General features: G+C 43.5%; 1 protein-coding gene and 1 long non-coding RNA gene across 4 annotated transcripts in view; one reads left to right on the forward strand and one right to left on the reverse strand.

The window, feature by feature from the left end:
* The window catches only part of LOC140002423 (uncharacterized), a 30,943-nt gene extending 22,416 nt beyond the window's left edge, over window positions 1–8,527 (reverse strand). Inside the window, exon 1 of the long non-coding RNA XR_011808908.1 lies at window positions 8,309–8,527. This is a non-coding gene — a long non-coding RNA (uncharacterized lncRNA). The remainder of the gene's footprint in view (window positions 1–8,308) is intronic.
* The window catches only part of LOC113843485 (maestro heat-like repeat-containing protein family member 2B), a 78,103-nt gene that overhangs the window by 2,667 nt on the left and 63,377 nt on the right, over window positions 1–12,059 (forward strand). For all 3 annotated transcript variants that reach the window (XM_072037089.1, XM_072037091.1, XM_072037092.1), the window contains exon 2: window positions 11,006–11,184. The gene's annotated coding sequence lies outside the window, so the exon portion shown is untranslated. The remainder of the gene's footprint in view (window positions 1–11,005; window positions 11,185–12,059) is intronic.

The following is a 12,059-nucleotide window of genomic DNA, read 5'->3' on the forward strand; positions in this document are numbered from 1 at the left end:
AAAGTGGCTATGTTGCAAGGGTCCAACGGCCAGCAGTGGGACATGGATATTGTGCACGTAGGGGGCAACAACTGCTTTAGCCCCCTCACTGGCCTAATATACTAATTTATTTTTCCTGAGTTGCTCACTCAGCCTCAAAATTTGAGATGCTGTTAAAGAGTAGAATCCCAGCTATTCTTCCTTATAAGTGAGATCCTCAAACAGTCTCTGGAAGCTAGATCTACTGACAGTCTATATTATTGCTCCAGCACAAAGGGAGAGGATGCTCGTATCTGTGGGTGAAGTTGCCAGTATCAGGACAAGGAAAGGGGAGGATGCAGTATTCTCTGAAGTGAACCAGGAAGATGGTCCTAGCAAAATGGAGAAGCACTGGAATATTTCTGGATGATACTAAAACTGCTTTCCTACTGTGAGAGAACTTACTTCTTTTTGACTTGAGGGGAGAGGGAATATAGAGTGATCTGGAAAAGCTATCTTGCTATCTTGATGTACTTTTGTAATGGATTATTTTGTCTTGACCTTTAAAGACCAGTTTGAGAATCCCCTTTCTTCCTATGGAACACAAGTACAGTTGGAAGAGCACTTGAAGTTGCCCAAGGTTTCTGGTTGGAATAACTTTCCAGACGCCTGACTCTTTCCACTCATTCATGCTTCTTTTGGATTCCTAGTGATCTCGGTAATGGAAATTGCATGTGGTATGTCTTTCACACTCATGGGTTTATCAAGGTAAAGCTGACAAGTTCTCTTTTCCCAGCCTTTGACTCTGCATAACAACATGTACTAAGTCTTAGCCACTTCCAGACAGACGACTACTTCTGTTTCCCACAAGGCTTGGGATGCTTTGTTACACTGATAAAGTGCCTGTCAGAGTGCTGGGGTTAAGTGCTGTTCAAAATACACTAAAAGTAACGGGGAAGCGGCACAAGAAATTATGATGAGAGGGAGAAAGCACTGCTAGGAGCTTGGTCACCTTATGGGGAGAACTGCACAATGGACAAGCTCTGCACAAATGCACCCATTTTTCTTCTATCAGTCATATGCTGTGCCTATATGCTTTCTGAAGTTACATACCTTTTCCAAGCACTGTGAACAATTTGGTTAGGCAAATCTGTGCCCAAGTACTTCATGTGAGAACCATAATATAGTATGTAAGGATTTCCTAACCTGAGAGAAAGTGTAAGGTCATGTTTTCATTACCCCCCACCCTGCATTTTGCACTGAGCAGCAAAGAAGCATCCATCCCTACAGTTCTGTGCTTCGTGGAAGGCCTGCTGCATGTCAATAGGAAGGAAGTAATATTGTCCCCTGACAAAATGTTGTTAGAGTAACTCCTTACTTACCACTAGGGACATCTGTGCTATGGAAAGTGCGTTAAATTCATCTCATCTTTGTTTATTCTTTGCATGGTCTTCATTTAATAGGTACTACAGTAAAAGCATCACTTTGAGAAAGAACCTCTTAAAGAGTTACATTATGTAAAGCTCAGCTAAACACCATTCTACTTATTTAAAGTACTGTTAGCAGAGCAGAAAGGTTAACAGGCTGTATCAATTTGCAGGCTGTTCACTTCAAAACAACAAAAAAAAAATTTCTTTCTTTTATGGAAGCTAAAGTAAATGCTCCCTTAAACACATCTGAAGAAAATCTCCTACTTTGACTAGGTATTATGACAAAGACTTCACAGCTTCTTATTTGCTTCATTCTCTCCACTTTGTGTAGTTGTCCTGGCTTCAGGTGGGAAAGAGTTAATTCTTTTCATAGTGGCTGGTATGTGCTGTGTTTTGAATTCAGTGTGTCATCAGTATTATTTTCCTTCTAAAGTTTTAGTTGTTGCAGAGCAGTGTTGAGGATTCCCCAGGGTGGGACAACTGGTGCTTGGCTGGGCATAGGGTGGTGGGTGGTGAGCAATCACATTGTGCATCACTTGTTTTATGTATTATTATAATTATTTTCTCTTCCTTTTCTGTTCTATGTTGTGTATTATATATAATTATAATATGGAATTATATAATTATTTATATCATATGTCTATCTCAAACCATGAGTTTTACCTTTTTTTTTTTTTCCCCCAATTCTCTCCCCCAGCCCACTGTGGGTCAGGGGGATTGAGCAAACAGCTGTGTGGTACTTAGCTGCCTGCCAGCTTAAACCACAACAGTAGTTTAGATCAAATCAGTGTAAAGATATTTCCTTTGTTAGTGGAAATATTCCTAGTTTCCTTTCACATAGCAACAAAAAATTCTACTTTGTAGGAGTAAAAGCTTCTAAGACCCATTTGTAAATGTCAGATATGTGCAGATGGTGTTGACAAACATAAGTACGCAAGGATAAGGAGAAAAGGCAGAAAGGACAGGCTAACAATACCAAAATAGCCTTCAAAGATCAAGAGGTTGAGGCTGAGACAGATGAGTAACAGTGAAAGTACAAGCTGCTGATGCAAAACTAGGAGAGAAATGATGGCTACAGAGATGTTAGTGACCCTCTTCTAAATTCACCAGCTTACATGGTGTCTTAGAGTAGATTCAACTTACAATGTGTTGCTTTCGTTCTCATGCCAATATTAGACACAGGGCAGAAGTGGCTACTGAGTTTTCGGATGTGGTATAGGGAGGATGGTCACAGAGCAAAGCAAGCAATCTGCTTCTGTTGCAAACCATCCTCCAACCCACCACAGAACATGCTCTTGCACTGCTCAGCCAGTTGCAGAAGTAGTACTCAAGGACTAAATTTCCACTTCATATAATTGAGGAAGGCTGTAGGGCTTTACTGCTATCATTGTTTAGCAGTTATTTTTGCTAAAGCTGTAATTATCACTGCCAATGCAATTCACTGGGTAATGGAGGAAGTCAGGGAAGTATATGCTTCAAAAACTCTCAGGTGCTATCTGATAATGACATTTATTTATGATGCTCCCACTCTGCTCCTCTTTTGTTGCATGCATATCATGTTCCAGTCAGGATTAAAAACATCTGTTCACCCTGATTTAGACTAACCCATCTTTCATCTGTGTATTTGAAGGAGTAGTGAATGAGTGTGGGAGAAGGGGAGAGCCAAAAGTTAAATGAGGATAGTTACAGAACAAAGTTAAGCACTTGCTAATCTTGCTAATTCAGCCATCTGGAGAACTGATGAAGTAACAGGAAGGGATCAGACAGTTACAGGCAGGTAAGATTATGTTAGTAACTGCATTTTGGATCATGTAAAGTTAAAACAGAAATGCTTGTGGGGCTTAGGCCTTGGTAAATCTAGGGGTCATTTGGTACCCAGTTGCTTATATCGCTTCCAGTAATGTTCTCATCTGGAACTCTGATCCGAGCCCTTGAATAGAAGATGCTCCTAAGACAGTCAAGCACCCTCTGCAAATTTCACCCCATTCTCTAAAACCTTTTCACTTAAGAGCCCAGTCAGTTACAATTTCAAGTCTGTGTATAAAGAGCTAATGCATGTTTTAATACATTCTCTATAAAGTCAAAAAATCCAATGGACCAGCAAGTTGTTTCTGTCTCTGGCTTATAACCATCCGCAGTATTCACTCATGTATTTACAATTACCTAGAGTTAAGTAGCATATGTAGTAACAACACATACTCATTTATTAACCTCATATAACCCCCTTGAGAATATTTCTTTGATATGAAGTTGGATCATAATTCATATCCTCTGACCAATAAAATTAATTTCCATTTTCTCTCTAGCCAAACAGAAGGTATCCTTGTATAGTTTTGGTAGGAATTTACTGCTTTGCTGCTTTTGAACCAAAAGGACAGAAGAAATCCCTGAGCAGTGCATGAACATATGCACTGAACAAAGCTGCTGTAAACATTCTTATAAAGAGGAAAGGAAAATCTGAAACCCTTGAAAAGGGCTCAGTAAGGTAAAAGCAAGTTTGTTACCAAACTTGCTGAAAGAATGAAAAAGTAATGAGTTACCCAGGCAATATCTGGGATTAAATTTGCAAAATACAGGGCTTTCTTGGTATAATTATTTTGTTTGCCCTGCTTATTTCCACTCAATACTACAGCGTTAGATTCATTTAATCAATTAAACAGGTACATTCATCATGCAAAACAAATTAAGTAGAACAACTTTGGACAGGATTTGCTTGTTGATTTCTGCTGACTTCAGGCTGCTGTGTGCTTAGGCAAGTGTGCCATCAAGTGGTGCAGCAAGAAAACTTGGCAAAGAACGGATTCTCTAGCTTAAGCCTATTAAATACAGGAAACTTGGTGTTTCCTTGAGTGTTACTTTTCAAGTGCAAATAACAAGGGACAAATATTGACATGCCACCATAACACTACAAAGGAAGACCTCTGTGGCTGTTGATACCAGGCAGGTAGCTACAGGGGCAATTTTTTTTTTTTAATTCTGCAGGCTTTAAGGATTTTATAACTGGCTTATATAAAACCTTTTTCAAAACCTGGCCAAGTTGTAAATTATTATACAGCATGGTTTATATCCCACATTACAAGAACAGCTTTTGAATGACCCTTGTAAGTAACTGATAATCAGCAGGACTTCTTCAGACAGAAGATGCTGATTTCATTGCAGGTCAATTCAGCCAGGAAGGGCAACTGCCACTCTCATCTGGGACCTGCAGGTAGTGCAGGTGCTGTGAGTCTGCCTGGTTAGTAACGTACCTGTTCACCTACGTGGGAATAACATGAGATTCTTCATTCTCCGTACATTGCTTCCAGCCATGCTGGAGCTGATAAATTAGGAATGTCCAGTTAGGGTGAGGGATGCAAAGGGGCTATTTCCAGGCATTTATTAAGGACCTACATGCCACTCCTTCCATCACCAAACTGCCTCATCACCTCAAACTTTAATATATCAACAAGGGAATGTTTTACTGTTATTTACATTCTCTGCCCCTGAACATCTTTACAGATATGATCCTAGGCAGTTTGCCTCTGAGCATACATTAAGTCAGCACCAGTGCACAAAACCACTGTTTCCCTAGCCCTAGGTGAGTGGAGGATGGTAAGACGAATAGCAGCATCAAGCAGACCTGGTACTACTTAGACTAGCTTGGCATACAGAAGCTTTTAGCTGGTATGTATATACATGCATACGTACACACACTCAGTGCTTATGAGTTACCACTGCATTTTCTGTTCTGGCAAGCTGAGTAGCAGATATTATCCTGTGCAGAAGTACTACTGGCAATTGCACTTGTTCAAGATTTTTACAGCATTTGTATGATGCAGCTGAGATAAATGTGGCACAAGTTTCATTGATTTCTTTTTGGTCTATCTTAATTAAAACTTTCCAGTATTTGCTGAGTGAAACAGAAAAACTCTGAAGAAGAGTAAGCATCCAGCACTTCAGTACAACCTTGCACCAAGAATAACAAGTCATCTTTGTTAACGCTTAGGTAGAGTCCTTGAAACATCTGGGACAAAGTTACCTTTCAAACACTGAGTTTTTCTTATGGTTACCTTCAACTCTATTGCCAAACAAGTTTTTCTTTGCATTATGCTTGATGCCTAACACATCTCAACACTGCCTGCTGCCTTGATGGGAAAAGGTAATGTAACTGTGTTATGTAGTGCAACTCCGAGAGAAAGTGTGTGCTTATTGGGTAACCACAGCCATGTTAAAGCAGACAACTGAAGTGACAGAATAGAGGAATGCCAAGGAAAGAGAGCAGTATGAGTAAGAACAATACAACCAATAACTGTTTAGAGAGTATCAGTCATCTGTGGTTAGCAACATGTAGGTGTTTGAATGAGGACCACAATGATGTATTCCCCAAAAGCTGACAAAACAAAGCTCCTTTCCAAAGCAGCTTGTTCTCACTGTCAAAAGAATTAGGAAACATCAAGGTTTTTTTATCTCACTAATTGTGAAGACTTAGATTTCATACAGTTACCCCTGGCCAGCTGAGCTGTGTGTGTCTTCTCACCCACAGCTAACTTCCCCTGAAAAAAGGTCACAGGACCATAAAGGGGGCTCATTTACTCGGGGGGAGTGCTCATAATGCTGAGATGTTCTGAAATGTCCAGGAGTTACTGTCCTTACCAGCATTTAAATGAAGCTGGAAAAAAGCAGAGGAAGTGAGGAAATGGCAATATGATGTGTGGAAGAGATGAATGCAGCTGCTAATAGTTAAATGGACAAGGAAAAAAATTAGGCTTTGCAAATATTGTAAATGACTATATTTGCATGCTATGTAATTGGGGGGGGGGGGGCAGCGAAGGCAGGGAGGGAGTTTCACTATTAGCATAATAAACGGTAGAACACATTGCATCTTGGCAAACATTTTTGACTACGAAGGAAGTGAGTGATGCGGAAAATGTCATCATAAGCCAATGGCAAAGAATGAAAGGTAATCTAGTAGGTGTGTACCCCATTACCTGGGGATGAAAGGAGAGGAGGGAGGAACAGTCTGTTCACTAAAAATAAATACCTATCTGAAAGTGTCCCTTATTAAAATTGCAGTTACTCTCTCTCGCTTGAAATGCTGCTTGAAAAGGAAGCTTGCTTAGGTGTAGGCACAGCTAAGATAAAGGGGAATTGGAAAGCAGCATGTGAGAAGGAGAGGCTATGCTTTAAGGTGGTCAGAGAAAGTGAACACCAGATCCTACTGGCCTCTTCCAAGGTGCTGCCTCTCCCCAAGGCAGTTCTGCCTTGCTAAGCTTGAGTAACTGCAGTGCTGCTTCCTAAAGAGCTGTTTACCCTCTGGTCTTCAACTCTGCTGCTCTAACACCCTGCCTTTTCCCTTTCTTCTTTTAAAAAAAAAAAAAAGTTTTCACCTTTCCCTCAGTGTGAAATACATAATGCCCAGTGAGATGCACTGTTCTACGCACCCTAGCTGGCCTAGAAAGCTCTAGCTTTCTGTAGAAGTACCAGCAGCAAACTTTAGACTGACATCTGCATGAAAGGAGGGTCATTCAAGCTGAACATGGTCTTACAGGCAGCAGCAGGGACAGGCTGACAGTCCAGCTATATTTGCTGCTGAGCCTGCAAAAATGAAGAAGACTCCAGTTCTTAGAAAGCTGCTTCCCAATAATGTAGTATTGAAGGGAGAAGCTTTCAAGCATCCCTGTTTGTATGCATGAGTAAGCTTCTCTGAAGGAGAGTGTCCCCACTCTTCAGTGAGGCTAACAGTCTCTATGCAACAGGTCAAGCCACAGTGCAAGCAAGGGTTCAGAGGGTCAGGGCTAATGGGGTTAGAAATCCGAACGGCAGAGAAGTGATATCTCTGAGCAGTAGGATGGAAATTGCCTGCCTCTCTATGCTATCTTAAAAAGGATGGAGTTCAATGCAATTAAAATTTCATCTAAGTTACTTTCTTTTCATTTTATCTGCACTTCAGTCTTATTGTAACTCACAAGGCTTCTCCAATTTCCAAATTGATTTTGTAATAATTGAACAATTAACTGCATACTAAGTAATTATTTGTCAAGTATGCTACTTATGCTAATATCTACAGATCTAGTTTATACATATTCAATGAATTTAATAAGACATTGCTTGGATATTACAAAATTGTTCTTCATTGCAGCAGATATTTTTAAGGCACAGGCTGGGATTATACTTCCTTTCACAGAACTCAGTTTTTTTCATCTGAATTACGTTGTAGAATAAAATTACTGCATTGGATTGGAGGCTGAAAAGCTTCTTAAGACTTCTAAAGAGCGAAAATTATTTTGAAATTTGTGTGGAACTTCAGCTCCTTGGTACCACATAAAGAAATTGTGAGGAACACCACAGAAATACAAACTTTCACACTTCTAAAACCATAACAATGCATCTCAGAGCTTGGGATGGTGGCTCCTGGTTTTTCTCTAACAGTCTAGATCACAGTGCATTGCAGAAAAGACAAAGAAAAGTCACTGAAAAATAAGCCAGCTGCTCTTTCTGTTAATTCCCTCCTTCCCTCCCAGTCAGTTTTCTAGCTTCAAAAAACTTTTTTTCTGACTTCACATTAATGCACATCTTAAACCCATCCTAAAATGGCATAATGTTAAAATAGAAGCAGCATTTCATCAGACAGCTTCACCAGCTTAGCAGTGCCAAATCAGCTAACAATTCTAGAGTCTGCCCTGCTACTCACCAGCTGTATTATTAAACTGCTCTTCCTCTTACAGACCAACTCCACTTTGAATGCAGTGTTTCTGTGCCTGTTCTGTCATCTGCATTCCCAGTGCACCTCTGGGGAGCCCAAAACACAACTGGGTCCCCTGTTTTGCTCTGTGCTTAGACTGATGTGAAGCACCATGTCATTTTGATGGACTGAGCTAATGGCACTAACTAATGTTCAGAAAGAGCAAGGCATGAAGCAATTTTACTTTTAACGAGCTTACCCTGGATAGTTCTATTGTTTTGGATGCTCACGGGTTTCCGGGCTTCATCCTTTTGTTTTCCTTCTTGTGGGTGGTTAGGGTCCGGCGGCCGGAAGATGTGGCGCTGTAGGGAAAGGTGGAGCCCCCCTCTTGATGGACAAGTGGTGCCGAAATCCGGGGAAGCTCCTGGCTTCGGGTGAACGGTGGCCGGAAGATGTGGCGCTGTAGGGAAAGGTGGAGCCCCCACCTTGATGGACAAGTGGTGTCGAAACCCGGGAAAGCTCCTGGCTTCGGGTGAACGGCGGCCGGAGCGGCGGCACCAGCCCGGCGGGGAGGAGGCTCCCGGACCGACAAGGAAGATGGAAACCCTTGTGAAGGTCGTATCAAAGTTGTGGAAGCTGTGGGGTGGCTCGGCTGGGGAAGCCAGGGGTGCTGGTGGGGAGCCAGAGCCTGAGGAAATGTGGGAGAGACCACGGCCATGTGCGCCCCAGTATGGCGCCGAACTAGAAGGCGAAGGGTGGGACGAAGAAGCCTCTGGCGGGAACGGGGATGAAGTGCTAGGTTTGACTAACACGTGGAAATGGGAGAAAGAAATCGGTTGCGGGGACGACCGGGGAGGAGGTAGAAGCGTGAGAGAGGGGCAGAGAGCCGGTCGGAGCGGCCATCCGAAAACACGCTCCTGTGGCGCAAACGCCTCGCTGAGATGGCGGCGGGGCGAGCCACGAGGCAGAGAGCGGCCCGCCCGCAGGGGTGGGGGGTAGGGCCAGGACTCCGGATCAGATACCGATTCAAATTCTGAGGAGGAAATGGGGACAGATTGCAAAAATATCCCCATCTGAAATAAAGCTGCACCGCGAGGGGGAGAAATTCCTGTCACGGATTGGAGGAAAATTAAGATGGCGTGTGCCGTCTGGGCTCTGTCGGCCATGTTAGCGCCCCCGGTCTGGGTGACAGACGGGGAGCAGAGGGTTCACTCACCAACAAACCCTAAGGATGTACAAGTGATTTTTAAAGCCATTGCGGATAAAGGGCTTCATTCTGCAATGGTCTCCACCCTCATAGATGGTGTTTTCGGGGGAGACAATATGCTCCTATTTGATATAAAACGAACTTGTAGACTGATCTTTGACGGGGGGGGGGGTGTATGATTATTTTTAAACAAGAATGGGAGCACAACTGTATGCCAGCCTGCAGCGGCTAATGGGTATGGACCCAACAGTGAGCAAGCCCAGGGCCTGTGGGCCCATTGGTGTCTGTGAGCCGATGGAGCGAGCGGCCTGGGGTTGGTCGCAGTGCTGTTCCTGAGCCAGGTCGCTACTGTCCCCTGAAGGCAACACCTTCTGCAATTGCCTTACTGATCTAGAGTACACTAATATTTTATACAGAGAACCAAGGAACCATAAATGACCCTTTTTGCCACTTTTTGTCTCCTTTGAGAGTTCCTTCTCTGTTTGCCATTAGCGACATCCATTACAGTCGGTTCTGCAATTCTTTGCTGCTATTTCATCATCAGACGCTTGGAAAAAGTGAAGACACTTGACTGAACTGTTCAGTTCTGTGGCAGTTTTTGTGATTGCCTCTCTTTATTTCATGGCTGTTTGAGAGGCAAAGGTTTTAGAAGTACTTCGTCTGCAGTTATTTGTGAATGATGCTAAAACACCCATCATCCTGTCTAGAGAGCTTGGCAAGACATTTTCTGTTTGGAAAACAAAGTTGTGGGGATGTTTAGGAACAAAGATTGTTCCTGATGGCTGGATGAGTAGCTGACCTCCAGACTGTGTCCCTTGCACCCTCTTGCTAAAGATGCAATTCTTCCTCCTATGGCTTTGTTGAAGCATTGCTCAATGATCTGGCTTACTAGTGAGAAGAGAAAGGATAATGTCTTCCCTACGGTTAAGGGGTTTGCTGGTCAATCCTTAGTGGCTTGCAGTGAGGACCTGAAACTAAACTATTTAGCCCAACTCTGTTGTCATTTCCACACATGAAATCTGGAGTTGGCCTTTAGAGTTATTCCAGACCTGCTCTGGTATTTAGGAGATGCAAAGATGACCTCTGTCAGCACGCAGGACAAGTGTGTATGTGGCAGGGACTTCGTGCCAGGCAGAAAAGTGCTGAGGGGAACAGGCTGGGGATGCTCCGTGAGGAGCGGGGCTGAGAGCTCGCCGAGGCTCCAGCAGAGGTGGCCTGGGACCTGCCAAGCTGTGCCCTGCTGGGCAGGGGGGCTCTGTTCATACAATCACAGAAGGGGTTGAGTTGGGAGGGACCTTAAAGCTCCTCTAGTTTCACTGCCCTGCCACGGGCAGGGACATCTCCCCCCAGACCAGGTTGCCCACAGCCCCATCCAGCCTGGCCTTGAGCACCTGCAGGGACAGGATAGACACAGCTTTTCTGGGCAGTCTGTGCCAGGGCCTCAGCACCCTCGTAGTAAAGACATTTTGTCTGAAAACTTTGGATTTACAGAAAAAAACGCATATGGAAATGTTCAGGACCCTCCCCATTGCATTCTGCTTCCTCTAGGTGAGGCCAGTACCAGTGCCTTGTGCCTTCTAAACCCCATGTGTTATCCATACAAATGTGATGCAGATGCCCTTAACCTGGTGTTACATAATGTGTTAGGGAAAAAGCCAGTTAAAAAGTTGTGATGCTGAGGAGAGAACACTAGCCCTTGTCACTGTTTTTGTGATAAGTGGTTTCCTTGTTTTTCTTTCCTTTCTCCAGAGATCCCCAGCACCGGACACTGCAGGAAAACAAGAGGAGCAGCCAGCCTGCAGCCATCCCTAGGTGGTGCACGCCGCCCTCCAGCCTGAGCCCTGCTCCCCCCGCCAGGAGAGTGCACAGCTCCTAGCTCCCAGGGCTGGCCTGGGGGAAGACACCAGGGCCAGCCTGCAGCAGCACAGGTAGGAAAAGCTGAAGTGCTTTGAATTAGTGAAAGAGAAACTGCAGTGTTCTGTACCCTCAAACTGGTCATGCTTCACACTACAGATACGTTTTGAAATGGGTTAGAAAAAGTTTCTGCAGGAGAAGTTTTCTCGTGGTGAAACAGTAAGAAACATTCTGGTTAGCTCGAAAGGTGTCAGTGTCAAGCAAAGGAAGGGTGAGCTCTGGGATTGCATGAGCAGTTTATTGCCCTGCAGAAATGCCTTGTGGTCTATCAATTAACCATCTGGTACAACATCAGCTCAGCATCATACAGCTAACTTTCCAGGAGAGGCTAGTTTTTAGATATGCACATGAAATGACTGATAACGTCTGCTATTTTTAATTCTTTAAGGTAATGACCTCGAATCAGTTGCATTTCAGGCAAAATTCTCAGTCAGGTCTCTGGCTAGCTGGGTGACAGTGCATATCTTGCTAGGTAGAGTCAGAAACACAGGAGCACGTATTTTCTACTGGGATTTTCAAGCAGCTGCAAAATTGTGCGCATGAAAAAGAACAACTCTTAAGAAGGGAATACTAACTGTAGCAAAAGAGGTATATGATGCATGTATGTGATGCTGAACAGGCCCAGCAAGCAACCTGCTCAGTTACCCCCATCATGAGGAGTCAGAATATGGTACAGAACAGGGATAGGTTGTTCATTGATGGTGTGTCAGTTTTGGTTTGTCACTCATTAACCCAAAAAGGAAATTAATGCAATCTGGAGCAAATTTATCCTTTGTACTTTCTCTGATAAAACGCTCCTCCAGGAACACTGAGGAAAGCAGAAGCTGTGACTCTGTGAAAACTAATTAATTCTTAAAACCACTGGAATGAAAATCTGTTTTGGAAAACA

This window comes from Anas platyrhynchos, chromosome 4 (genome assembly GCF_047663525.1).
Source record: "Anas platyrhynchos isolate ZD024472 breed Pekin duck chromosome 4, IASCAAS_PekinDuck_T2T, whole genome shotgun sequence".
Taxonomy (NCBI): Eukaryota; Metazoa; Chordata; class Aves; order Anseriformes; family Anatidae; genus Anas; species Anas platyrhynchos.